The following is a 26,852-nucleotide window of genomic DNA, read 5'->3' on the forward strand; positions in this document are numbered from 1 at the left end:
TTACCCATGGAATCCTGGATAATTTCATCATCTTAAGATCCTGAATGGCATGTGTAAAGTCTCTGGTCATACAGAGTCTCTGTGCCATATAAAGTGACATTCACAGGTTCCAGATAGGACATGGACATATTTGGAAGGCCATTATTTGGTTTGCCACAACTTTTAAAATAAGAACTAATTCATAAACAGTTGAGATGGTTATGTATCCTAGAGTTATAGGAAGAATGAATAATCGAGATCCCTAGCAGAGAGGGGGGAAAAAATCCCACCAATTTATTTTGCAATAGTTGAAAATGAAGAACTGATTGGTAGAAAGTATCAACTAACAGATATATGGCAATACAATGTTTACTAGCCTATAATAAAAGAGGGCTAGTACAATGACTCAAGATTTCAAGTGAAGTTCTAAAACAATGTTAAAGGAGTTCTGTTTAAATGAGAATCAGCCACATATGTGGCGATGACCTGGGTCTCCATAGAAGGCATGCAATCTTGTGTACTGAGCAGATGACAAACTACATAAAAGGAACTAGTTTGGGCGCAAAATTTATGATAAACTACCTCATGAAAAATTAACCTTATTTTACACCTAAGGAAGAACTCTACTCCACATTAATCTCCCCTATTCTGAACTTCTGTAGCACTTATTGTCAACAGAAATGTTTACCATCTGCTATTCTGTATGATAAACTGACTTTTTAAAGGTTATACTTTTAAAACGACAGATAAATGCTTTGAGTCCAGAAACATAAATCAACTATTTTACATCATCATATATTTTCTAATCCACGTATCATTAATGTAACAGTAGATACCATGTATGTAGTATTTTTTATTCACGTTTTTGTTACTTAACATTATTTACATATGTGCATTGTTAGGTACTAACAAAGCTTATACTTACTTTAATGGTGCTGATTGTTACATTAGTCACAAATGTCAGGTATTTGGAAGATTTCTAAAACAAATTTTTTTTGTAGTTAGCTTCTATGTTTTTGAGAGGCACTTCAACGTAAACATTTTCATGCGTGCTTTGCTCAAAGAGAACACTGCTTTGCCAATTACCTGCTAGGGAGCTGTGCATATTGCTAAGCAGAATTCTAAGATGGTCCCCAAGATTTCCATAATCTTGTTGTCCCTACCCTGTATTATCTCCTCGCCTTGAGCAGGGCAGAACTTGTGAATATGATCAGTGATCAATCCTGTGGTTATGTTACGTACATGCCAAAATGGACTTTACATATATAACTAAGGCTCCTTACCAGCTAACTCTGAATTAACAAAAAGGAAGATGATTTCACCTACTCAGGTAGGCCTTTTCATAGCAGGTCTGGTGTTCTCCCCAAGGTCAGTGATTCTCTTGCTGGTCTTGAAGAAATAAGCTATTGTGTTATGGGAGAGCTTTTTTGTTTTTTGGTAGATTTTATTGAACTGTAGTTGATTTACAATGTGTGTTAATTTCTTCTGTACTACAAAGTGACTCATTTATGACAAAACATAATGGAAAAGAATATGAAAGCAAATACTCCTTTTCATATTCAGGATATTGAATATACTTTCCTGCACTAGATGGTAGGAACTTGTTTTTGCCCATCCTATATGTAAGAGTTTGCCTCTGCTAACCCCAGACTCAGTCCTGAATAGTCATTGGCCACCTGATGCTGGGTAAGATTGAAGGCAGGAGAAGGGGATGACAGAGGATGAGATGGTTGGATGGCAACATGGACATGAGTTTGAACAAGCTCCGGGAGTTGGTGAAGTCTGGCGTGGTGCAGTTCATGGGGTTGCAAAGAGTTGGACATGACTGAGTAACTGAACTGAGCTGAAGAGAATCCCAGACTCACAGGTAGAGAGAACAGACCTGTGGTTGCCAAGGGAGAACAGAGGTAGGGGAGTGAAGGAATGGGGGCTTGGGATTAGCAGAGGCAAACAATTATATACAGGGTGGGAGGGCTTATGGAGGGGCTCATATGGCAATGACTTCTGGAGCAGAAGGCAGTTTCCAGGCAACAGGGAGCAAGAAAACAAGGCATCTACCATACACATACAAGAAAGTAAATTCTGTAAAAAATCTTGTGAATTTGGAAGAGGACCTAGAGCTCCCGGCTGAATACAGCCCAAATGACACCTTGACAGCACCCTTCTAAGACCCTGAGCATAGGATCCAACTAAGCTGTGCCAGACTCACAGACCCACAGATGAGACTCACAGACCCACGATGAGACTGCAAATGTGTGCTGTTTTAAGCTGCTAAGTTTGTAGTAAGTTGTTATACAGCAATAAAAAACTATATAGAATATTATTCAACTTGTCCGAGCCTCAGGTTCCTCAACAGTAAAATAAGGATTAAAAGTAGCACCTACATCAAAACTGAACATTGTGGTGAGACAGATGAGCACTTATCAAGAGTGTCTATCTATAAGGGTACTAATGTACAAAAGGAAACACAAACCTTCTATTTACCCAAACTTCTTTCAAGCAGAACCCTGTGGTGCATGTGTGTATGTGTGTGGGGGTTGAGATCACCCGAGGGCATGTTCAGTTACAACAGATTATCTCTAAATTGTCTTAAAAGAGAATGAGTTCAGTTATCAATCTTTATTTTGCTCCAGTGAGGTTTTCAGTAGGGCCAGAGTTGAACTTCTTGAGATAGTTGAGATGTCCTTCATCTTTCTCATTCATACAAAGGATGTCAGTCTTACACTAACATCTTGCATTGTCTCTTAGGGTTGTTGTGATGATTAGATAATTTAAATATAAAGTGCTTTGGACAGTGCTTAATATAAAGTTCATATTTTTAAAACGTTTCCTATGACCACTACTGTTATTATCACTGACTTCCCTGCCACAACAAATTTTGAAGGCATATCATATAGCACTGGGGCTTGCACATAGCAAGTACATTCTCAATAACTCTGGGTTGACTTTATCAGCTTAGGAGAAAAATTCAAATTGGGTTACAGGTCACAGTAACTAAAGAAAAGAAAATTAGAATCCATGATTAGGCTGAATCATGAGCTACTAAGGAAGAAGAGAAAAGAAATAAAACTTGCTGTTGGAATATGAATATAAGAAATTATTTTATTAGTGGAGTTGAAAAACATTGCCTCTGGAACACATGGAAGTCCCAGTGGGCCTAAATGAAACAGATGTATTTTTCTTTCTGCTTCATGCTTTCTATATATTTACAAATATAACTTCTCTTAACTAAGGTTTAAACTAACAATAAATCCCAAACTGCTGTCTCTAGCATATGGGTTTTATATGAATTTTTCAGATATATAACACTAACTTAAAAACCATTAGATTTTTTTTAAATGAAGGCATAACATGTATAATAAAATGCACAGATCTTTACTTGCATTTACCCATGTAATCATCACCCAGATCAAATTATAGAACAATTCCAATATCCTAGAAAGTTCCTTTGTGTGCTTTCTAGTCAATATCACATCCTCACACTCCCAGGAGGAACCATATTCTGACTCTTAGGATCACAGATTGGTTTTACCTAAGCTGAACTTCATACTAATGGAATCATACTGCATGCTACTCTTTTGTACCTGGCTTCTTAAGCTCAACATAATATTTGAGTATCTTCTATGTTGCTTTGTATATCAATAGTTTATTCTTTTCTCATTGCTGCATAGACTTCATTGTATGAATTAAGCAAAATTTGTTTACCCATTCTTTTTACTGGATTAGGTTTTTACCAGTCTAGGACTATTAAAAATAAAGCCTTTATGAATATTCTCATACAATATTCTCTCTTTTTTGAAGTCACGTGGCACATATTTAACTCTGTTAGAAATAGCCAGTAAGTTTTCTAAACTGATCATTCTGTTTCACATCCCCATCAGGAAATTAAGAGAGTTGCAGTTACTTCACATTCACAGTAATACTTGCTAGTGTGCTTCATTTTTAGTCTATCTGGTGTATGTGTGCTGAAATATCATAATGGCTTTATTTTCCATTTCCCTGATATGTAATGATATTAAAGAACATATGCTTGCCGGTCATTTGGATATTTTCTTTCATGAAGTTATTGTTGGAACCAATATATTTAAATAATTTAAAGTAATTATTAAAGGACTGAAAATAAGAAATGAAAAATGAAGGTTGCGGAAGACAATTTCATGCAAACTATTTCTGATAAGCCTACTTAGCTCTAACTGGTCACCTTCACTGACCACTAAATGTAGAACATGCTCCCAGAACACACTGTCACTCTGGCTGTTTTCAACCCAGAGTTTACCATATACTATGTTAAATGTTTTACATATTTAACCTATTATTCTTAACAGCAATTTTATAAGGTATTAATTGGCATTTTATTGATGAGAAAATGAAGTTCAAGGAATCAACACAACTTTCCCAAGCTCATGTCAATACTCTATATCAGACATGGGACTATATCTCACTCCAAACCCTTAGACTTACTCCAAATACTTAACACATTACTTCCTGTTGTAGACTTTAAAAAATTTCTTTAGTATGAAATACCATAAACATAGAAGTACACAAAACAAATAAGATCAGCTTAGTGAATAATCACAAGGCAATGTCCAGTGTAACTACCATCCTGCACACAGAAGATGACCCTTCTGTATGCAGAAGACCTCTGACGATCCTGAGCTATCACCACTCTCTACCTCTCTTGCCAAAACAGGGAATGATTATCTTGACTCTAATGAGAATTTCTCCTTTGCTTTAATACTTCTCTGCTGAAATACATAGTAGAGTTCAGTTGTACTTGGCTATTTCTGAAGTATAAATAAAACCATATGATATATATTCTTTTTAAACTTCTTTCACCCAGCATTATATTTGGCAAGTTCATACATGGTGCTGCATGTGGCTATATTCTCATAGCTATATAGCAGGGGACAGCAAGTTTCTTCTGCAAAGGGTCAGACAACATTTTAAACTTTGCAGTACATAAAGTCTTTGTCATAACTACTTAGTTCTGCTTTTGTACTGTGAAATCAACAGCTATTCTAGAAAAACCTTATTTGTGGATACTGAAATTTGAATTTCATGTAATTTTCTCATTTCAAGAAATAGTCTTTTTTTCTCTAACCATTTAAAAAGTTAAAACCATTCTTAGCTTGTAAGTTGTATGAAACAATGCAGTTGGCTAGATCTGGCAAGCCATGGTTTGCCAACTGAACTTGATAATTATGTTGAGTGCTCTTCCAATTAAAGGAGTCTATGAATATCCTAGGATATGCTCAAAACTAAACAAACTGAACAATATGACTTGGGACATACTATCTATTTATATGTTTTCTGTGTGATGAAAATGAGTTGGATTGACTGCTTAATCAGAAATAAACAGGGACTTCCCTGGTGGTCCAGCAGTTAAGAATCCACCTGCCAATGCAGGGGACATGGGTTCAGTCCCTGGTCTGGGAAGATCCCATGTGCTGTGGAACAACTAAGCCTGTGTGCCACAACTCCTGAGCCTGCCATTACTTGAAGCCCAAGTGCTCTGGAGCCTGTGAGTTACAATCACTGAAGCCCGAGTGCCTACAGCCTATGCTCAGCAACAAGAGAAGCCACAACAATGGTAAACTCGTGCAGCAGTGAAGACTCAGCACAGTCAATAATTAAATAAAATTATAAAAAGAGAAATAAATGGAATGATATTTAGCAGAAAAGCATGTAGAAGAATATACTTAGGAAAAACACATCATATAAATTAAAAAAAAAAGTTTAGACAAAAAATGATCTGTGGAAAACAGTAAGTTCAAAACAGTAGCATATTAGGATTTGTCTTATACAAAATGTACCACAATCTTGGCTACATCTTTACTCTCTAGATGTGGCAGAAATGAAGCCAATAAAATTTTTGACAGGGCATGCTGTGGGATTCACAGCACAAAAGAAGGATGAGGAGAAAATGCTGGCAACACTTGGCTTACAACAGAGTAGAAGCATAATGTGCCTTAACCTGGGTAGACACTAGTCAATGACTAGATAAAAAAAAAACACCAATGAGAAAAGTATAAGGTTTAAAAAAAGTGTGAGAGACTTATATGAGATATTAAGAATTTTCTGATACTGAAGGTTGGTAAATTTCTGAATTGCATTTTCTGAATCTTTATGATCCCTTTTTAAAATGTGACAGATTTTTTTAAAGACTTCATAGGAAATAAAGGATTTTTTTCACAAACATTTATGATATGACCTTGTATACATGCATGAAAGCACAAACAGGTGTGTTGTAATACTTTCCTAGGATAATCTAGGGCTTTCCTGTGTTCTCACAAAAAACCACAGTATTATGTCATGAAAATAGCATCAACAAGTAAACAGTCATGTTTTATAAATATGCACAAATCATTTTTACGGGCTCAGCCAATCTTTGCTATTAGCCATAAGGAGAGAGGCAAACTAAACTGCAATAATTATTTCCTGCAACAGGTTGTTATTTACTTTGCATAATTAGGAAGAGATTACTTAGAATGCATTTATGAGTTGTTAACCATAGGATTAGCCAAAAGTACCAACAGATCTTATTGGTATTCATTTCTCTAAAGGTAAATAATAATTTACTATCCTAGCAAACACCCTATTAACAAACCTCATATTCTCACTGATAGCCTTATAAGAATAAAAATCATTTCGTAACTTCAGAATTTGCCCCTTTGCTCTTCATTTTATGATGAAATCAGAAATCCAGAAGCTAAATATTTCTAAACCTAAACTACTGTGTGAGGGGCAGGTCAATGTATTATCCAGAACATTTGGAGTTAATATGGAATAAGGCACAGAACGACATTCTGCATTTTTAGTGAGCTTATAAGAACCAGTTGTCAAGCTGACAGAAGCTACATAATGCAACAGCTGCACTGTATGGTTTGCCAAAGTCTCATCCCAAATAAATGTTCCTTCTCCCCAGTGCAATTAACTCTCCTACACTGGCAGATCTGCTAGAAGATCATCAAGGTAGATTACCTTCTAGCGTTATGAACTAAATACTTACAGGTGTTATATCATCAGTTATAACTTACAAACTTTTGCATTCAGCAAGACATCCAGGCAAATGAATCATCTAATTGATGAATTATTTATAAGAAATTCTCAGCATGCTCCTGGAGTCATCCATGGCCTTTTCCAGGTCATATGACACCAATTAGAGCTGAATTTTAAATTATTCAATAACCTGAACTCTCTTGTCATTTAACATATAGATATCAACGCAGTAAACAAGTTAAATCTAATGGGCCCTCGAGGTTTAAGTTTCTCCACTGCACAGCCGCTGAAGCTGCAGGCCATCAGTGGAAGAGAAAAATAACAGAATGCGGCAGTCAAACACATTTGCAAGGCTCTAATAACTTATTCTAGTTCCCATAGGGACTGTGGCATAACCTAGAATTATTGAATCTGAAAGACATTAAAGTCAATAATTATGAGATTTACAAGAATATAGGCACACAAGATTGTACAAAAGACAAAACACTAGCAACGGATACCAAACGCTGTACCGATACTTAGGATACACCACGTGTTGTTCAGTCACGCAGTTGTGGCCACCTCTTTGCAGCTCCATGGACTGCAGCACTCCAGGCTTCCCTGGCCTTCACTATCTACACCATGGGCCTGGCAAAATTTTTAATAGTAATTATCAGACTCAGAAAAGGCTAAACCCCATACTCTTTAATCATTACTGTATTTTTTGAAAGCTGGCATGTGTTGACTTGCTATAAAAATGAACAGAGAGCACAGAATAATTGACAGTATACTTGGGGTCAAAAGACCTCGATGAGAATTCCAGCACTGCTACTTAGGAGTTCTATTATTTTTGGCAAATCATTTTACATCTCTTAGGTAATTTTAAATGTTAACAAAATGGTTGAGTTTGATGATCTCTATAGTATATGCCATCTTTAAGGGCTGAAAAACCCAAGGATTGGGTTGCTGTACCCCAAGGAAATGAAAGAAAAGGATAGATGAGAAATTGTACCAATCAGTACATGTTCACTTATCAACCAACAGACATACTACAAAATTACTAAATGCCCCTTGGTTCTAATTTTCCTAGCAAATTCTGTCTTTAACACTATTGCTGTATTTGGCTCATATGCTCAAGAATTTACATCAGCAACTAAATTTATCTATCTGCTCACTTAATCTGAGAGAGAAACAAATGAAGATTGAATAAGACAACAATATGGTTGTGAGGCGAGTCCTAAATATTTTGATGGGATGGGACAAACATTCACCATAGAAATCCATCACAGGAGTATCAGTTCAAGTCACTTCCACATATATGATCATAATCGCTAAAAGAAAAAAAAAGCAGTTTTGTACATGGCTTTCATAATCTACAAGAGGAAACATGCACAAGGTTAGTTTTAATTACTTAGTGAAGATCAGAAAACAGGCAAAATAGATTTACAGAGAAAATGAGACAAATTAGAAGTGGTGAGGATAATCTTCACAGGTACAAAATGAAAATAAGACATATTGAATAATAAAGCCCGTGGTACTTGGATTCAGTGAGGGATGCAGCACAAGAAAATGGTCCATTAGAGCTTATACCAACTATCCTCTTGCCCCGCCTACCGGCATGAAGTTTGGACAAAGTACCTGGGGCTGCAAATAGAGCTCCCGTGGCCCATTCACTGTCCTCTCATCTACCCCTCCAGTAACAGTCAGGCTCAGAAATGGAAACAAAAACAGCATGCAGGAAGATGTTTCAATGCACATTTTCTTCTTTTAAAAGATCAAAAAAGATTAGTTTGTGTCAAATGAAGGAAAGCTTTAACAAAAAATTCCTAATATACTGTCTAGAAAATATAAAAATAATATTTGAATGTGATCAACTGTCCCTTAAGGGAAAGGCAGAATGCATTTACGTTGTTGGTTGAGGGAAAAAGCATTTGTGTTGTATTTTTGAGACTAGAAAATAACTATCTTAAAAAAGAGCATTTAAGAAATATCAAGAAATATAAACTACAGTCTACTTGTAGGAAATGAAAGGGAGGTAAAACCAGGCTCTTTATTACATTAAGATTTCTCAAAGTGAATCACAGTCCTTTTACTAAAGATTAGGGTCTTTCATGTTCATTTTTCCCTTCATATAAATGTCTACAGACCAAAAATGTTTAAAAAATGCAACGAGAAAAGCATTTCTGAATGTACAAGGAACTACCAAACTGAAGAGATTTGAACTTTAAGAAGGCAAGCTCTTCCTTGGGAACTCAAGATTTTTTAGAATTCTTACTACTTTAATTAAAAAAAAACTATTCAACATTTCAAAAACTAAGATCATAGCATCCGGTCCCATCACTTCATGGCAAATAGGTGGGGAAACAGTGGAAACAGTGACAGACTTCATTTTCTTGGGCTCCAAAATCACTGTGGACAGTGACTACAGTCATGAAATTAAGACGCTTGTTCCTTGAAAGAAAAGAAACGAGAAACCTAGACAACATATTAAAAAAGCAGAGACATTACTTTGCTGACAAAGGTCTATGTAGTCACAGCTATGTTTTTTCCAGTAGTCAGGTACAGATGTGAGAACTAGACAATAAAAATGGCTGAGTGCCAAAGAACTGATGCTTTCAAACTGTGGTGCTGAAGAAGACTCTTGAGAGTCCCTTGGACAGCAAGGAGATCAAACTTGTCAATCCTAAAATCAACCCTGAATATTCACTGGAAGGACTGATGCTGAAGCTGAAGCTCCAAAACTTTGGCCACCTGATGCGAAGAACTGACTCTTTAGAAAAGACCCTGATGCTGGGAAAGATTGAACACAGGAGGAGAAGGGGACAACAGAGGATGAGATGGTTAGATGGCATCAATGACACAATGGACATGAGCTTGAGCAAGCTCTGGGAGCTGGTGATGAACAAGGAAGCCTGGCCTGCTTCAGTCCATGGGGTCGCAAAGAGTCAGATACGACTTGAGCGACTGAACTGAACTGATGAAAAGAGCTGACTCATTGGAAAAGACCCTGATGCTGGGAAAGATTGAAGGCAGGAGGACAAGGGGACGACAGAGGACAAGATGGTTAGATGGCATCACCAACTCAATGGACATGAGTTTGAGCAAACTCTGGGAGATGGTGAGGGACAGGGAGGCCTAGTGTGTTGTATATAGTCCATGGGGTAACAGAGTCAGACACGACTGAGCAACTGAACAACAAGTCCTTTAATTATATAGTACCAAATCCCAACTTTTGAAAGTTCAGAATACTTTTTACTAGTTATTTTAGTTTACTGTAAAAAATCATGAGAAAAGATTTCACTTAGGAATTAATAGAAGATAAAATTAGTGATGCAATTTCCTGGTACTCAAATGTCCTAACTCCTTTTCCTAAGCTTTGAAATTCTACTCACGTTTTAAGGCTGGCTTAGTACCACTTCCTTCCACTGTAGTTCCCTCGTTTCCCCAGCTCACATGAGCTGTGCCTTCCCTAGGAGACACCCCAGGACTACTGTGTTCAGTCCCTTATTGTTGTATTTATTTCATCCTGCTCCATCATAATTAGCTGTTTTCACATCTCTAAGTTCCTTTGTAATATGTAAGAATATACACTTCTCCTTGTGGAAACTATGAAATCTTTGAGGGCAGTGATCTCAAAAGATACCATTACTATTGTTCATTGTTATATCTCGGTAAGAGATAATAGGTGCTTGACAAATGTTCTTTGCATATACTTTTGACCTCCCCAGTACATTGTACAGAACTTGAGGAAAGCGGCAATATTACTTTCAATTTCATATTTCAATGACACTGGTCTTTATAAATAAATACTTAAAGTAATAAATATTTGGAATATTTATTCCAAATATTGGAACACACCAATAAGCAGGAAGCAGGAGCAGCATCAGCTAAATGACCTAACTTGTATCCTAAGGAATTTGATAACTTAGTTTTACTTACTATAAAATGTGTTGTAGTTGTTGCAGGAGCCATGTACTTTTTACACAAGTACTTTTTTCCAGTAAGTCTTTAAAGGTTAATAAAAATTCTGTAAGTGCAGGAAAAATTCCAACATTATATAGTCAGTAAAAATAGGGATCTAGGTGTCTGTTGGTTTGGATCTGTGAAACAGGTGGTGCTAGTGTAAAGAACCTGTCTTCCAATGCAGGGGACATAAAAGAGGCAGGTTCCAGTCCGGGGTTGGGGAGATTCCCTGGAGGAGGAAATGGCAACCCACTCCAGTATTCTCGCCTGGAGAATCCCATGGACAGAGGAGCCTGGTGGCTACAGTTCAGAGTCGCAAAGAGTCGGACACAACTGAACTGACTTAGCACACACACGCTGTGAAACAGTAAATAACAGGAGCACTTTTTGCTTTTGAGATGAGAATTTAAACTTGAAGCAGATCACTGTATTACTGTTCCATGAAAAGTTTTTAAAACAAGAATCTATACTGAAAGACTACAGGACGTGTGCTGTATCAACCTCTATTAGGCATAGGCAAACAGACTGGTTATAAGACATAATACCTGAATAAAAGGCAACTGCCTCAGGATTCTTACTTTGAGTTATTAAAAAAAAATCAGTCTTGACATAATTGACTTTCATGTCATAAACAAGGCTGACATATTTTGAGAAGACAACATTAGGTTCAGAAGAAAGATTTATGAAAATTTTGGACAAGCAGGGCTTTCAAAAATGTAAACTTAATTGTGTTTTCCCCAATTCTTTTTCTATTAGTGGTGTGCTGCAATGTGTAAAAGATACTCTCAAACAAATATAGTCCTAGAACTATTTTTAAAAATACTTAAAATAAGCTTATTTCCCTTTTCTTCCACGCTTTTGAGTGCTGCTCTAGGGCTAAATCGGAGAAGGCAATGGCACCCCACTCCAGTACTCTTGCCTGGAAAATCCCATGGGTGGAGGAGCGTGGTACACTGCAGTCCATGGGGTTGTGAAGAATTGGACACGACTGAGTGACTTCACTTTCACTTTTCACTTTCATGCATTGGAGAAGCAAATGGCAACCCACTCCAGTGTTCCTGCCTGGAGAATCCCAGGGACGGGAGAGCCTGGTGGGCTGCCGTCTATGGGGTCGTACAGAGTCGGACACGACTGAAGTGACTTAGCAGCAGCAGTAACAGCAGCTAGTGCTAAATATGAGAAGAAAAGGTTACGATACATTTTGAGAAGAATGACCAATTTCTTAAAAGTCATTAAATGTGAGATACATGGGAATAAACAAAACCTTTGCAGCTAAAGCTATATTTGTTTAGCAATAAAAGGAAGAGTGTTTATAAACAAAATGCTATGGATAAAGATATTAGGTATTATCATCCTCCTCCTGCTATAATTTTACCCAAAGGTATAGGCTGGCAATTGAAGTGAGTGGGGAGGATGAAGATCTGGAAATATCTGTGAGTTACTGCCCTAGCTGCCAGGAGTACAAAGCTTGGTAAGAGTCTCAACATTCATGGCCCTCAAATTTTGGCTAAGGAGGAAAATATTTTGTGTGATAAGATTGTTATTGCAGAGAGATGAGGATCATTAGTGAGGTTACCTTTGTCATTAGTAGGGGAAGGGCAAGTTGGTATATTTTCATAAAAGATGGAATATTTAGACTAAATTTTGGAAGACAGATTGGAGTTCATTAATGATAAAGGTATAAGGGAGGGTGTATAGGGTATGTGGGATAGGACATCTCAGCAAGTGTGTAAAACAGGATGACAAAAGCCTAAAATAAATACAGTATTAGAAGGAGAAGAGAGAACGAAGAAGTAATATTTGAAGAGATAATGCAGAGAATTTTTTGAAACTGCTATCAAGCCACAAATTTAAAAAGTAGTGTGAATCCAAAGGATAATAAATACTGAGAATGCCAAAATCCATCTACAGAGCACATCATAGTAAAACTGCTCAAAATCAAGGACAAAAAAAAATTCTGAAAAGCCAACAGAAAAATAGGCACTTTACCTTCAAGGAGACAATAGTAAAACTTACAAATGATTTTTAAATTTAAAATAATTCTATTACCTAGGAAAAAATACTACAAATGAAAGAGACAGGTTTTTGCTTCCAGTTCTGAGTAGGTCAGAAACTGACCTCCAAACTTAAATAAGAAAAACTGATAAAATGTACGAAAAACCCATTGCAGAGAGTAGGAAACAAGTAGCAGAGAGAAAAGAAATGTGATGTCTGAGAGGAAAGAAATAAAATTCAGTGAATTCAACAATAGCCTAGGTCTTCTGCTGGAAGGGAACTTATAAATTGCAGCACAGAGAGGAAAGAACACAAATGGAGCCCAACAATCTTACTGAGTTGTGGAGTCGGAGATTAGAGCTGGGCAAGGCAGAAATGGCTAGCAGTTGAGGGACCATGTACCCAAGAGAGCATAAGGATCTCCTTGAGTCTTTGGCTGAATACCAGTCTGTGCATGTGAAGAATGAAAACTCATGAGGAACTCCAGAGAAAGAATAATTTTGGAGAGCTGCAAAAAGAATAATTCACAAAACTCAAGAGAGGCAGAATTCATACCAGACTAGAGAGTTCTCATGGATACAACAAGCACTCAAAACATATCACAAAGGGGCCACATAGTAGGTATGTGGTGAAATTAACACTGAAGTAGAGACTAAATTAGAGTTACTCTAAAACAGCTTAAATGTAGACCTTGAACTAATCAAACTAATCTTAAAACAAACTTACTGCTGTCCAGAACAAACCTCAATACTTTGCAAAAGAACACAACCAAATTCAGTATGGAAACAATGGACAATTCATAATGTATGACATTAAATTCTTAGGCAAATGAAACAAAAATATAACCCATAACCAGGAGAAAATCAATCAGTAGAGAAAACTGAAAGGTCAGTTTTCATTCCAATCCCAAAGAAAGGCAATGCCAAAGAAGATTCAAATACTGCACAATTGCATTCATCTGACACACTAGCAAAGTAATGGCCCAAATTCTCCAAGCCAGGCTTCAACAGTACATGCACCGAGAAATTCCAGATGTTCAAGCTGGATTTAGAAAAGGCAGAGGAACCAGAGATCAAATTGCCAACATCTGTTGGATCATAGATAATGCAAGAGAGTTCCAGAAGTCACCTACTTCTGCTTTGTTGACTACGCCAAGGCCTTTGACTGTGTGGATCACAACAAACTGTAGAAAATTCTAAAAGAAATGGGAATACCAGACCATCTTGCCTGCCTCCTGAGAAATCTGTATGCAGGTCAAGAAGCAACAGTTAGAACCAGACATGGGACAATGGACTGGTTGCAAATTGGGAAAGGAGTACATTAAAGCTGTATATCACCAGCTTGCTTATTTAACTTATACACAGAGTACATCATGCAAAATGCCAGGCTGGATGAAGCAAGAGCTGGAATCAAGATTGCCCGGAGAAATATCAATAACCTCAGATATGCAGATGACACCACCCTTATGGCAGAAAGTAAAGGAGAACTAAAGAGACTCTTGATGAAAGTGAAAGAGGAGAATAAAAAGGCTGGCTTAAAACTCAACATTCAAAAAACTAAGATCATGGCATCTGGTCCCCTCACTTTGTGTCTAATAGATGCGGAAACAATGGAAACAGTGACAGACTTTCTTTTCTTGGGCTCTAAAATCACTGCAGATGGTGACTGCAGCCATGAAATTAAAAGATAGTTGCTCCTTGGAAGAAAAGCTAAGACCAACCTAGACAGCATGTTAAAAAGCAAGGCATTACTTTGCCAACAAAAGTCCATCTAGTGAAAGCTATGGCTTTTCCAGTAGTCATGTATGGATGTGAGAGTTGGACCATAAAGAAAGCTGGGTGCTGAAGAACTGATGCTTTTGAACTGTGGTGTTTGAAAAGACTCTTGAGAGTCCCTTGGACTGCAAGGGGAGCCAACCAGTCCATCATAAAGGAAATCAGTCCTGAATATTCATTGGAAGGACTGATGCTGAAGCTGAAGCTCCAATACTTTGGTCACCTGATGTGAAGAACTGACTCATTTGAAAAGACCCTGATGCTGGTAAAGATTGAAGGCAGGAGGAGAAGGGGATGGCAGAAGATGAGATGGTTGGATGGCATTACCAACTGATAAACATGAGTTTGAGCAGGTTCCAGAAGTTGGTTTTGGACAGGGAAACCTGGTGTGCTACAGTCCATGGGATCACAAAGAATTGGACACAACTGAGTGACTGAACTGAACTAAAGGATAAATGATGGAATTATTTACAAAGGACCTTGCATACTAGGTCGATTCAATCGTGCCCAACTCTTTGCGACCCTGTAGACTGTAGCTTGCCAGGCTCCTCTGTCCCTGGGATTTTCCAGGCAAGAACACTGGAGTAGGTTTCCATTTCCTTCTCTAACTCAGGGATCAAACCTGCATCTCTTACTCTCCTGTATTGGCAGGCAGGTTCTTTACCACTAGCGCTACCTGTGAAGACCAAAACAGAGACCTTAAATGAGCTATTACAAATATGTTCAAAGATATCATGGGAAACATGAGAGAAATGTAAAAAAATATTTTTTTAAACATGGAATTTGTAGAGAAGAGAAATACAATGTATCAAATGAAATTTTCACTTCATGAAATTAATAATATTCTAGATACCTGCACAAGAAAAGGTCTGTGATGATGAAGATATAGAATGACAAACTATCCAAAATGAAGCAGAGAGAGAAAGAAGGTAAGTGGATCAGTGAGAGAGAAGGGAGAGGAGAGAAGAGAAAGAAACAGAATACTGGAAACATCTGTAAAATATCAAGCAACCTAATGTTATTATGCATTTGTGTTTCCATATATACACATGTATGTATGTATGTATACATGTATACACAATTATACTTACTGGAGTACCAGAAGAAATCAGTGGGGTGGGGGTGGGGCAATAGACAACTGTCTTGAAGGAAAAATGGCTTACATTTTTTCAAATTTGATAAAGAAGTTCAATAAAGCCTGTGTGGGAAAAATATTAAAACAACCATACCCAGGTGCTGCTGCTGCTGCTGCTAAGTCGCTTCAGTCGTGTCCGACTCTGCGCGACCCCATAGATGGCAGCCCAGGTGCTACAGGTTGTCAAAAATCCACCTGCCAATGCAGGAGATGTAAGAGACATGGGTTTGATTTCTGGGTCAGGAAGATCCCCTGGAGATAGCCATTGAAGCCCACTATCCCAGTTCTTCCCTGGTAGCTCAGATGCCCTCAATGTGGGAGACCTGGGTTCAATCCCTGGGTGGAGAAGATCCCCTGGAGAAGGAAATGGCAACCCACTCCAGTATTCTTGCCTGGAAAATCTCATGGATGGAGGAGCCTGGCAGGCTACAGTCCATGGGGTCTCAAAGAGTCAGACACGACTGAAGCGACTTAGCAGCAGCAGCAGCAGCACCTGGGTATGGTTGTTTTAATATTTTTCCCACACAGGCTTTATTTATTCACTCACTCCAATAGCCTTGCTTGGAGAATCCCATGGACAAAAGAGCCTGGTGCAGACCACGGGGTTGCAAAGAGTCAGACATGACTGAAGCGACTTAGCACTAGCACATCAATGCACATCATAATAAAACAACTGAAAACTAGTGAAAAGAAAAAAAAAACAACTCAGTAGTAACCACAGGAAAAGGAAACATTACATACAGAACATTAATTACGGGAGACTTCTTACTAGAGACGATGCAAGCCAAAAGGCAAAGTGACATCTTTAAAGAGCTAATAAAACTGTCAACCTAAAATCCTATATCCAGTGAAAATATCTTTCAGAAATGAAGAGGAAATGATTTTTCATTCTTCAGTAAAACAAAAGCTATGCTAATTCACTGACAGCAAACCTGCACTACATGAAATGTCAAAGAAGTTTTCCAGCCCAGGGAAATGACACCAGAGACGAATCTGAATCAACTGGAAGAAAGTTAAAATGCTACAATTAGCAACTTAGTTGCAAATGATCACTAAGCAGAAAATATAAAAGGCTTTCCCTTCTCATTAATTGATCTCTTTAAGAGATAATCAATTGCTTAATGCAGTAGTCATATAATGTATTTTAAATATATGTAGAAGCAAAATGTTTCACAACAATAGCACAAGGAGAGAAGCATTCTGACATAAAGTTTATATATATAACATGGAATAATAGTATTTGAAAAGTAGAATGGGCTTCCCTGGTGGGTCAGATAGTAAAGAATTCACCTGCAATGCAGACCCAAGTTCAGTCCCTGGGTTGGAAAGATCCCCTGAATCTTTGAATCTACCCATTCAAATATTCTTGCCTGGAAATTCCATGGACATAGGATTCTGGGGGGCTACAGTCCATGGCATCACAAAGAGCTGGACACAACCGAGTGATTAAACACTCGGTGCCTAATACATTGTTGACTGTAATAATAAACACATAAAGTAAACTGTAGTAAGTTAAAGGTGAACATGGTAAAACTTACAACCACTGGAAAACAAAACATATAAGCACAGCTAATCAGTCAATATTGGAGATGAATTCTAAAACATAAGAAATTAACCTAAAGGAAAAGAACAAAAAGAAAAAGTACAGATGGGGAAGAAAGAAATTAAACAGCCACATGGTAGATTGAAACACAAACACATCAACAATGACAACAAATGTAAATGAACTTAAATGCTCCAAATCAAACAACAAGGTTCTTGGATTGGATAAAAAAGTAAGACTGCATTATAGGCTGTCTACAAGAAACTCATACAAAATAAAAAGACAGGGACAGATTAAAAGTAAACTTAATAGAAAAGGATGTACCATTCAAACACAAGTAAAAAGAAAGTTGGAATGGTTTTGTGAATGCTAGACAATGTAGATTTCGGAACAATAATAGTTCTATGGAAAAATGCAGACTTTTCATAATGATAACGAGTTCAGTTCATCAAAGTATCAAAGCAATCCAAGTGAGTATGCACCTAGTAACAGAGTTTAAAAATAAGAAGGAAAAATGATAAAATGAAATTGCAAAATAGAAAACAAACAATAAAAGTTAGAGATTTCAACACTCTCAGTAAGTGACAGAGGAAGAAGACAAAAAATCAATAGGGTTATCATAGACAAATGAGACCATCAGTTCTGTGTGCAGTTGCTCAGTGGTATCCAACTCTTCATGGCCCCGCCATGGACTGTAGCTCACCAGCCTTCTCTCTGTCCATGGGATTTTCCAGGCAAGAATACTAGAGTGGATTGCCGTTTCCTACTCCAAGGGATCTTCCCAACCCAGGGACCAAACCCACATCTCTCAAGTCTCCTGCATTGGCAAATGGATTCTTTACCACCTGGGAAGCCCGACTATCAACTAATTCAACCTAATTCATATTCATCTGAAGTGTGCTTGAAAAAACTACCAATATAACTTATACACCAAACCATAAAAACAAGTTTCAACAAATCAAAAAGAACCGACACTGAGACAAATAAGCTAAATAAGATATCAATAACAGAAAGCGATCTGGAAAACCACCAATTACTTTAAAATTCAGCAATACACTTCTAAATATTCTATGGGTTAAAGAACTCATAAAGGAAATTAGAAAGTATTTTAAACTGAATGAAAATGAACACATAATACATCAAAGTTTAGGGGATGCACTTAAAATGGTGTATAGAAGGAAATTTATAGCCCTAAACACCTATTTTGGAAAATAAGAAAGATCTCAAATCAATAACATGAGTTTCCATATTAGGAAGCTAGAAAAAGAAGAATATACTAAACTTATGGCAATCAGGACAGAAATAAAGATCAGAGCAGAAATGAATGAAGTATAACAGATAGATAAAAAATGAAAACAAAAGCAAATTCTTTGAAAAGGTGAAACTTTCCATAGACTGATCCAGAGAGAAAAACTATAGTATTAGAAATGAGAGATACCACTACACATCCAAGTCATTAAAAAGATAGCAAACAAATACAAATAACTTCATGCCAATAAATTTGACAACCTAGGTAAACAAATTGCCTTAAGGACACAAATTGCCAAAACAGATCAAGAGAAAACAGAATACTTATTTGCTCTAAATCAATTAAACAAACTGAATTTGTAACTAAAAACTTCTCAAAAAGATTACTTCAGGCTCAGATGGTTTTATTGACAAATTTTCTCAAAATTTAAGTAAAAAGTAATGCCAACCTATACAAATTCGTTCATGAGATAGAGGAAAGAGGAACATAGGCAACTTTGTGTGGCTGATAAAAAAACTAAAGACATTACAAGAAAGCTATAAACCAAGATCTTTTAAGAACATGAATGCAAAAATTCTTATTAAAATGTTACCAAGTTAAATGTAACAATAAAAAAAGAATAATATAAATGACCAAATGGAACTTAGAAAAGGTAGATTGGCCTAACAACTGAAAATCAATCCATTATTCTAATAGGAAAAAAAGATAATTAAATGATCACATTGATAGAAGCAAAAAAATAATTTGAGAAAACTCAACAACCATTCAGCAAATTATAAGAAAGAAATTTTCTTAATTAGCTAAAGGGTACTTCCACAAAATCCATAGCTACAATGAGACTTAATGATGAAAGAAATAATGCATGTCAGATGAGATTGGGAAAAAAAGAAAAATGCCCACTCTTAGCACATCTCTTTGCATCTCTTCAGCACTGTATTAGAGATCCTAGCCAGTGCAATAAGGAAAGTGAATGAATGGCACCGAGTTTGGAAATTAGGAAATAAAACTGCCATTATATAAAGACAGCATGATCATGTATGGAGAAAATTGTACTTTAGCAAGGTCATAGGGAATAAACACAATATACACAAATAAGGTATATTTCTATGCTAGAAAATTAACAATTTTAGAAGTTGAAGCAACAATACTATTTACAGTAACATCTCAGATGTGAAATAATTTAGAGATAAGTTTAACAAAATATGTGCATTACCATGAAAATGAAAAAGTACTACTGAGAAAAACTGAAGAAGACCTGAATATATGGAGAGATTATATCCATGGATCAAAAGACTTAATACAGTTAAGGTGTCAGTTTTTCCCAAAATGATTTACAGTTTCAATGAAATCCCAGTATATTCATTAGTAAATGTTGACAAGTTTAATCTAAAATCTATATGGAAATTCAATGGAACTAGAATAGCAAAAACAATTTCAAAGACAAAGAATAAAGCTGAAGGACTTATACTGCTTAATTTCAGAATTTATTATGAAGCTATGTATTGAAGGCATTGTGGCACTGGCATTAGGATTAGAGAGAGAACTGGAAAACGGTAATAAGTCCAGAAATGGATTCACATATATGTGATCTATTGTCTCTTGACAAATGTACTATATTAGCTTTCTAATATAGTAATTAGCTTTCTGCAACAGATTACCACAGAGTTAGAAGTTTAAAACAACATACACTCATTATCTCTCAGCTTCTGTTAACTGGGTGCTTTGCTGAGAATCCTAAAAGACTGCAATTAAAGTATTCAGTTCAGTCGCTCAGTCGTGTCCGACTCTTTGCGACCCCAAGAACTGCAGCACACCAGGCCTCCCTGTCCATCACCAACTCCCGGAGTTCACTCAAACTCATGTCCATCGAGTCAGTGATGCCATCCAGCCATCTCATCCTCTGTCGTCTCCTCCTCCTCCTGCCCCCAATCCCTCCCAGCATCAGGGTCTTTTCCAATGAGTCAACTCTTCACATGAGGTGGCCAAAGTACTGGAGTTTCAGCTTTAGCATCAGTCCTTCCAAAGAACACCCAGGACTGATCTCCTTTAGAATGGACTGGTTGGATCTCCCTGCAGTCCAAGGGACTCTCAAGAGTCTCCTCCAACACCACAGTTCAAAAGCATCAATTCTTCGGGGCTCAGCTTTCTTCACAGTCCAACTCTCACATCCATACATGACCACTGGAAAAACCAGAGCTTTGACTAGACCGACCTTTGTTGGCAAAGTAATGTCTCTGCTTTTGAATATGCTATCTAGGTTGGTCCTAACTTACCTTCCAAGAAGTAAGCATTGGCCATGGTCAAATATGAGGCTTGCAGTCCTTTTCAAACTCACGTAGTTATCGGCAGATTCACATCCTTGCAGTTGTAGAATCTTATGGAGGTTTGCTTCTTTTGGTCGAGCACGATAAAGTTTTTTACAGAGAGGGCCCCCTCTCTCTTTTAAGGACTTCTGCTTGGTTAAATCAGGCTACTCAGGCTCTCCTTTTTGATTAACTCAGATCTACTAACTTGGAGCCTTAAATCTATCGGCAAAATTCTTTGACCTTTGTCACATTCTGTTGGCTGGATGCCAGTCGCAAGTTCCACTTCTATTCAAAAGGAAGGAATTGTACAAGGATATTTTACATCGGTGGTTACCTTAGTGTGTGTCTATCACAAGGAGGAAGGTAACTCAATGGGAGAAAAGATAGCATGTTCAACAAACAGTTCTGGGCCACAGAAGAGCCATAAGGAAAAAATAAAATTTCAACCCTTACATCACTCCACACACAAAAATTAACTCATAAGGAGCTATAGACCTAAACATAAAAACAAAGCTAAAATTCTGAAGAAAATATGAGATAATCTATGCATCTATATAGTAGACAAAATATAGTCTTCATGTTTGTTAAAGTATTTTTAGTAAATAAAAATACAGGATTCCTGGGAGCTTCCCTGGTGGTCCAGTAGTAAAGAATCCACCTATCAATGCAGGAGACATGGGTTCCATTCCTGATCCAGGAAGATCCCACATGCCTCAGAGTAACTAAGCCCAAGAGCCACAACTACTAAGCTTGTGTGCTACAACTACTGAAGCCTAAGTGCCCTAGAGCCCATGCTCCACAACAAGAAAAGCCACGGCAATGAGAAGCTCATGCACCACAGCTGGAGAGTAGCCCCTGCTCACCACTAGAGCAAGCCCGAGCAGCACAGAAGACCCAGAACAGCCAAATAAACGAAATTAAAAAAATATATATACAGGAATCCTAATTAAATTTGAAATTCAGATAATCAAACAAATAACTTTTTAGTATACATATGTCCCAAATATTACATGAGACATACCAACATTTTCCCTTCCCTGGTGGCTCAGACAGTAAAGAATCTGCCTGTGTTGCGGGAGACCTGGGTTCAATCCCTGGGCTGGGAAGATCCCTGGGAGAAGAGAACAGCTACCCACTCCAGTATTCTTGCCTGGAGAACCCCCATGGACAGAGAAGCCTGGCAGGCTACAGTTTATGGTGTTGCAAAGAGTTGGACATGACTGAGCAACTAAGCACAGCACAGGACACGTGGGTTATTAGTGGGCTCCTCTAATTAAACTGGATACAGGCTATTTCATGTGACTTTGAAATTATGATTGAGTCCATGAGCTGCAGACTAGTTCAATATTAAAATCATGGTATACTGTGTGATATTTCAACAACAGTTTGTCATTTTTACCCCAAAACTGTATTAGAATGTTACAATTTTTAATTACATGCTTTTTACCTGTAACTGAGTTACTGTAGTGACACTGTTCTAATTTTTAATCAACCTGTTTTTAAATTATGATTTTATATTATTAGCTAAATTAGGAAAGTAAACTTCTTTATTTAAAATTTTATTTTACATATAGTGAAACAGGCTTCCCAAGACATTTTGGTCAAGAAAAGACTTTTTTTTTTAACTGAACTTAAGTTGATTGATTTATAATACTGTGTTAGTTCTGGTTATATATATATACACACACACACATATACAGTCACATACATATTCTTTTTTAGATTCTTTTCCACTATAGATTATTATAAGATAATTAATATAGTTTCCTATTCAATACAAAAAAATCCTAGTTGTTTATCTGTTTTATATACAGTGGTATGTATCTGTTAAATCTATACTCCTAATTAATCCCCTGATCAGGACACCCTTTTCTGAAGACAGAAGTACTTTATTACTATGAATCAAATGATGATTCTAAAGTGATTCTAAAGAAATAAAGGCCAAGGGATCATACTAGCTTTACTTCATACTAGTTTTACTTAAAAGTGTGATGCCTCATATCTTGAGTTCAGTTTTGTGGCCATAAATGATGGTAAAGTGCTAAAATCACAGTGTGTTATCTCCTGAGATATTCTGGTTAAAGAGGCAATGTAATTATTACAACTTAGGAAGTACGTACATATATACATAAAGAAATCATTTAAAAACCCAAAGTCTTTTGAAATAAAGAGCATTGATCCAACAGAGGCAGTGAATAATGGTCACAAATAACTGTTAGGATTTCACAGGATTATGAGGTAGCAATATGGTTTACTAAGTATGGAGAGACCACATACAACTGGTGGAACAAGTGAAAGACTGTATCAAAAGTGTCTGCATGATGTTGGGTAAATCTGTAGAAAATACAGTAGCTCCATATACTAGACACTATAGTTTGATGTGGCTATGCAGGAACTGGCTAGTAAAATTCAAAAAATCCATAGACAAAAAACTAGCAACGTGTTTGTCATTGGAAGCTGAAAAACAAACATGTATGTACCTCTAACATGGCAGCTTTTCTAAAGTACATGTGCAATTTAAAAATCACAATATGAAGAAAGATAGCATATTAGGGCTTCGTTGTCAACATACATAATCAACTTTGAACAGTATAAAACTAAGAAGGCTTACATTATCCATAAATGAGGTTTGACAGCATAGCAGCAATAGGAAAACATTTTGGACCATGCATCAAATTATAAAAAAAATATTCATTCCTTAACCTAAAATGTTTTACTATTAAAAAAAAAACACAACAGGTGAATTAAATACTTTGCTTAGCAACATATTAAAATGTGAATTTTACAAAGACAAATGCATAAAATTTGAGTTTATTCTATTTATATCTAATATAGAAGCCAACCGCTAACAACATGTAACAACTATTATATACTGAGGCATGACAACTATAGAAGAGAAAAGTTCTGTTGGGAATTTGAAACACATCTTAAGTGTTTCTGAAACATAAGAAACTACTTTGGTCTCAATTTTTATAAGATAGGAACTGGAGAGCCAATCTAGCTTCAGTTCAGTTCAGTTCAGTCACTAAGTCCTGTCCAACTCCAACTCTTTGCGACTGCATGGCAGCACGCCAGGCCTCCCTGTCCATCAACTCCCGGAGTTTACTCAAACTCATGTCCATTCAGTCAGTGATACCATCCAACCATCTCATCCTCCCTCATTCCCTTCTCCTCCCACCTTCAATCTTTCCCAGCATCAGGGTCTTTTCAAATGAGTCAGTTCTTTGCATGAGGTGGCCAAAGTATTGGAGTTTCAGCTTCAGCATCAGTCCTTCCAATGAATATTTCCTTGAAGACGGACTGGGTGGATCTCCTTGCAGTCCAAGGGACTCTCGAGAGTCTTCCTCAACACCACAGTTCAAAAGATCAATTCTTCGGTGCTCAGCTTTATCACAGTCCAACTCTGACATCCATACATGACTACTGGAAAAACCATACCTTTGACTAGATGGACCTTTCTTGGCAAAGTAATATCTCTGATTTTTAATATGCTGTCTAAGTTGGTCATAACTTTTCTTCCAAGGAGTAAGTGTCTTTTAATTTCATGGCTCAAGTCATCATCAGTGACTTTGGAGCCTCCCAAAATAAAGTATGCCACTGTTTCCACTGTTTCCCCATCTATTTGCCATGAAGTGACGGGACCAGATGCCATGATCTTCATTTTCTGAATGTTGAGCTTTAAAGCCAACTTTTTCACTCTCCTCTTTCACTGTCATCAAGAGGCTCTTTAGTTCTTCTTCGCTTTCTTCCATAAGGGTGGTGCCATCTGCATATCTGAAGTTATTGATATTTCTCCTGGCAATCTTGATTCCAGTTTGTGCTTCATCCAGCCTGGAATTTTGCATGATGTACTCTGCATATATGTTAAATAAGCAGGGTGACAATATACAGCCTTGACGTACTCCTTTTCCTATTTGGAACCAGTCTGTTGTTTCATGTCCAGTTCTAACTGTTGTTTCCTGACCTGCATACAGATTTCTCAAGAGGCAGGTCAGGTGGTCTGGTATTCCCATGTCTTAAAGAATTTTCCACAGTTTGTTGTTATCCACACAGTCAAAAGCTTTGGCACAGTCAATAAGGCAGAAAGAGATGTTTTTTTGGAACTCTGTTGCTTTTTCTATGATCCAATGGATGTTGGCAATTTGATCTCTGGTTCCTCTGCCTTTTCTAAATCCAGCTTGAACATCTGGAAGTTCACAGTTCATGTACTACTGAAGACTGCCTTGGAGAATTTTGAGCATTACTTTAGTAGCATGTGAGATGAGTGCAATTGTGCAGTAGTTTGAGCCTTCTTTGGCATTGCCTTTCTTTGGGATTGGAATGAAAACTGACCTTTCCTAGTCCTGTGACCACTGCTGACTTTTCCAAATTTGCTTGCATATTGAGTGCAGCACTTTCACAGCATTATCTTTCAGGATTTGAAATAGCTCAACTGGAATTTCATCACCTCCACTAGCTTTCTTCATAGTAATGCTTCCTAAGACCCACATGACTTCACATTCCAGGATGTCTGGCTCTAGGTGAGTGATCACACCATCATGATTATCTGGGTCATGAAGATCTTTTTTGTATAGTTCTTCTGTGTATTCTTGCCACCTCTTCTTAATATCTTCTGCTTCTGTTAGGTCCATACCATTTCCGGCCCTTATTGTGCCCATCTTTGCATGAAATGTTCTCTTGGTATCTCTAATTTTCTTGACGAGATCTCTAAGTCTTTCCCATTCTGTTGTTTTCCTCTATTTCTTTGCACTGATCTCTAAGGAAGGCTCTCTTCTCTCTCCTTGCTATTCTTTGGAACTTTGCATTCAAATGGGTATATCTTTCCTTTTCTCCTTTGCTTTTCACTTCTCTTCTTTTCACAGCTATTCACAACCTAGCTTATTTTACTTGGAGAAGGCAATGGCAACCCACTCCAGTACTCTTGCCTGGAAAATCCCACGGATGGGGGAGCCTGGTAGGCTGCAGTCCATGGGGTCACGACGATTTGGATGTGGCTGAGCTTCACTTTTCACTTTCATGCATTGGAGAAGGAAATGGCAACCCACTCCAGTGTTCTTGCCTGGAGGATCTCAGGGATGGAGGAGCCTGGTGGGCTGCTGTCTATGGGGTTGCACAGAGTTGGACACAACTGAAGCAACTTAGCAGCTGCAGCAGCAGCTTATTTTACTGATTTTTTTTTTTTTTTTACTGATTTTTTATACTTCCTTGCAAAGTAGAAATCCAACATGATCTTCAATGGCAGATTGGACTGAAGAGCAAAAATGAATGGCAGTACTTGGGAAGAGCAATGTCACTAGGGATTATGTCATATTCCATAATTTCAATAAAATTTATTTATGATGATCATGATTTTGCACATCTGTGAAAAATTAACATTGAACTCTTCTCAAATTAGATGCTTCAAATTTTATTTTCCATCAAAAGAAGATCCATGCATACATAGAAAATCCATTTATTTTATTGAAATAATTTAAATTTAACTACAATTTTGAAGAATTGTTGAAAGTGGTTAATGATCAAGGAACCATACCACTACTTTATTCATTCTGGACAAAAATTTTAAAGTTAGGAATCAATAATCTAAGCCTACTGAAAGTGCTTTAAAATCTTTTCTTCCACTGCTAGCAGTATTATGTGATATTTCTCTGAGTGTTAATAAAAGAAAACAGAAAGAATTTAAGTACATATCGTTACCTGTATCATATTGCCTCTGCAAATAAGACTGCATAGGTTCTGAATGAAGGAGTAAGCTTATGTATCATATTAATATTAAAAACTTTCAAAATTAACAAACATAGTATTATTGATATAGCTGGCACTCATTCAAAGTAAGTATGGGAACTGTACTTTCATATATACATATTGTGTTATGACTGCAAATAAGAAAAAGTGATGTAATAGTCATTCTCTTATCTTAATCACCTGTACA

General features: G+C 37.1%; 1 protein-coding gene across 1 annotated transcript in view; it reads right to left on the reverse strand.

Moving 5' to 3' along the window:
- KIAA1328 (KIAA1328 ortholog) overlaps positions 1-26,852 on the reverse strand; it is a 264,749-nt gene that overhangs the window by 162,239 nt on the left and 75,658 nt on the right. The gene's annotated exons all lie outside the window — the stretch shown is intronic.

Source organism: Bubalus kerabau, chromosome 21, assembly GCF_029407905.1.
Source record: "Bubalus kerabau isolate K-KA32 ecotype Philippines breed swamp buffalo chromosome 21, PCC_UOA_SB_1v2, whole genome shotgun sequence".
NCBI lineage: Eukaryota > Metazoa > Chordata > Mammalia > Artiodactyla > Bovidae > Bubalus > Bubalus kerabau.